The 3,480-nt window shown below is 31.1% G+C and overlaps 1 long non-coding RNA gene across 1 annotated transcript; it reads left to right on the plus strand.

Moving 5' to 3' along the window:
* Window positions 1–2,061: 2,061 nt before the first annotated feature.
* Window positions 2,062–2,843, plus strand: LOC141671191 (uncharacterized). Its single transcript, XR_012554996.1, has 3 exons — window positions 2,062–2,368; window positions 2,471–2,624; window positions 2,726–2,843. It is a non-coding gene; the product is annotated as an uncharacterized LOC141671191 (long non-coding RNA).
* Window positions 2,844–3,480: the final 637 nt, after the last annotated feature.

Raw genomic sequence — 3,480 nt, forward strand, 5'->3', positions numbered from 1 at the left:
TTCAATTTGGGGGTTCTTCGATTTGGGGGTTCTTCGATTAACGGGTAATACATCTTTATTTTTATTTTTTTACTCTTGCACTTAGTTGTATAAACTGTTTTACTAACAGTTTATATCTGGCATTTCAGGGGATTAAAGTTTTTCAGGGCATTTGGGGGTTCTTCGATTTTTGAAGCATATCACTGGGTAAAAAGCTTGCATTAAGGTAAAGAGCTTTCACTGGGTTTATATGTTTATGTGTTTAATAATTAATTATTGTATTTGTTCGATTGAGTTTGTTTTATTTTCGATTGGGTTGTTTTTGTGTTCGATTGGGTTTGTTTTGTGTTCGATTGGGTTTATTTTGCGTATTGTTGGGTTTATGCATGATGTTTGGGTATGGGTTAATTTAGTGCTATGCATGATATACTGTTCTTCAAGTTGGTTATGCTACTGAATAAGTTGGTATTTATTCTTATTTTTTAACAAAATAAGTGAATAGTTTTATGGTACGAATGCGGAGGTTTTTCTATTTATGAATGATACGGTACTTGTTTTTCAGTTTATATACTCACAATCCTTTATGAATAATTGGTATTTTTCTGTTTAGTGATATGCATCTATGTTTACCTCAACTGTTAACGCGACAAGATTATTATATATATTGTAGATATTTCTAATTAGGGGAAATATTTATATATGCTACTAGTAAAACTGCTCCAGCTGGTTAGACTACAGTTGATATGTATTAATATATATTGATAATATAGTAGATATTAATATTATGCTGACTTATAGGTGCGCAATCTATTGAATCTGTTAGCGATAGATTTTAGAAATGGAAACTGGTTATGATAATATAAGCTGGATAGGACTTCCAAGATACAACGAACACTACTAGAAAAATGCCCTTAGACATCGGTTATAAAGCGATGTCCTTTTTTTTCAAACCGATGTCTTCGCATGTGTAGAGAAAAGTAGGGGTCTTTAACATCGGTTTTTAGCTGATATTAAAATGTACATACACATCGGTTTTCTTAGGAAACTGATGTATAATAGCCCTTTTTTTTAATAACATGTTAACACTAGATTGTAAAAAATGGTAATTAGGAGGTTAAGAAGCAATATAAACATATAACAAGGAAGAACATTAAACTGATAGACATCAGATTCTTAAAAGCAATGATGTCTTATTTTATATAGTACATCGGTTTCTACATATAACCGATGTTAAATATGGCATATCACATCGATTTCAATTAGGTTAGCGATGTTCAATATGGCATATCACATCGGTTTCACTTAGGTTAACGATGTGAAAGTTCCTATTTACATCATTTTTCCTGTCAAAATTGTTATGTTTTGCTTATTTTTGACATCAGTTGGTTAATAATTAAATGATGTTATATCTATCCAAGATACATCGTACTCTTTAATTAAAATAAAAGCTATATCAATAAAAAACAAACTTAAACAAGAACAAATATATACCAAAAAACTTATATATCAGCATTCAACCAACATATTTCTATAAATACATCTACATCAATCACCTTCCTAACCTATCTAGCTCATTAAAGTCGCATTCCCCAAGCAATTCTCCCGCATGGATATGCTGCTGAACCATAAATAATATTAGCTAAAGAAAAGTTGGTAGCATCATGTACAACTCCCTCTTGAGCTTGTCTTTATAATAAAAAAAGTACAGATATGAAGTGAATGCTTATAGGAGAGAAGTATAAGAAAATATTACAAACTATTTACTTCACAAATATCAAACGTATATTTATAAGCTAAGTCTAGTATTAGTCACTAACCACATACGAATACATGATTAGTTGCTTTAGCTAGTTTCTTGTTTATAGATAATTTCCTAAATGTTAAATCTTAAACACTACCAAACTGCCAGCTTAACTGTTGATAGGATATATGAAAAATGATTTAGTAGCAACATTCTTGCAGATGGATGAAGGCAAGCTAATTTACTAAATATAGTTGTTTGGTGTTCATAATAAAAATAAACAAACTTACAACTATCATTTTTCCTGCACTTTATGTCGTGTTTGCGATTTTAATAGCAGCTGCAGCTACAACACCAGATGATATTCCCACCTGTAAAAGATACTTAACAATCAGATGCAGATAAACTGCGCAGAGCATCATAAGGCAACTTAGAAGTCCAAAAGAGATCCATTTCGAGTGAAAAAATGGTTAAACTTACCAGCAATCCTTCTTTTACGGCAAGAAGTTTTGCAGTTTCTATGGCTTCATCACTTGACACCTATTAAATGACTGGTGTCCTAATAATACAAATACCTTATATCATTCCAAGAGAATCAAATGGTAGTCCTGCTTAAATACTCCTTTCCAGCGGCAGACTTGAACAGGGGTAAGTACGAAAACAGACACCATAAAATTTTCTTATTTATACGAGTGAAGAGTGCTTCTCAACTAAGAATTCCTTCTAACCCCTGTCACACTCACACTACAGGATCTGGCTATTTGGGAAGTCATTGCATAGCTTATCTTAATTAACATCACTCCTCATATCCAAACAAACTAAAGTTGATTCATCTTGCAAAATTATATCCTTTGAATTTGATGATTTTCAAATCTAGGCACTTGAAGATCAAGTGATCAACTAGGTAAATATTTAATGCTTTAAAATAAATTCTTGGTTTTAAAAATTTAAGTGTTACTAATTTTGCTTGATTTTGTAAAACAAATTCTTGGTCTAATATGTCAGTGAAGCTAGAATTGGCCCTTTCAGTTGCAACTGCAGCAGTTGAGAACGAAATTTCTGCTATGGAACTTTTTAAAGGTCTTATTTGATATAAATTATTTAGCACGTATTCTTCTTTTTCTTTTTGTCACATTTGTTCAAATTCTTTGATAGTTTCAAAAAGAATACAAAAGAAAAAGCAATCAAGTTTAAGTACCTGAAAGTATATCTCGAGTTCAAATGATGGATTGGTAAAAGGAAAATAAGTATCAACCCAACGCATTTCCACAGCCCTTGGAATACTAAGAGATTCCAAGTTAGTATGGAATCTCAGTCACAATCATATTTCTAATTCTATGCACTACTATAGAAATCAAGATAAGGGGAACCAATGAACTCTGGAACAATAAAAGAGCAGTATCAGACTTATTTTGATCATTTAGTATTAGTTTAATATTAAACTCTGGCTTCTCTTATGTGGATTGCATTATTTAGGTATTTCTTCAACTCAAAATTGCTTTTTACTATTTAAAGTAACTGTCATGCCCAGTCCAATTAGTACACTATCAATTAGATCCTTTATCCATAGAATAAAACAGCTATTCCAACATTTAATTTAGCATAAAAATAGTCTCTTATGTGCAGTTTATTATCATTTTCCCGTTGTAACTTCTGGTAATTTGGCATGATTAACATTGTCAAATAATTTGTAACCTTAATTTTGTAGCGACTATATAGAAGTATATGACAGTAATTAATATAGAAACATATTATGAGCT

The sequence above is a fragment of the Apium graveolens genome, chromosome 7 (genome assembly GCF_009905375.1).
Source record: "Apium graveolens cultivar Ventura chromosome 7, ASM990537v1, whole genome shotgun sequence".
Taxonomy (NCBI): domain Eukaryota; kingdom Viridiplantae; phylum Streptophyta; class Magnoliopsida; order Apiales; family Apiaceae; genus Apium; species Apium graveolens.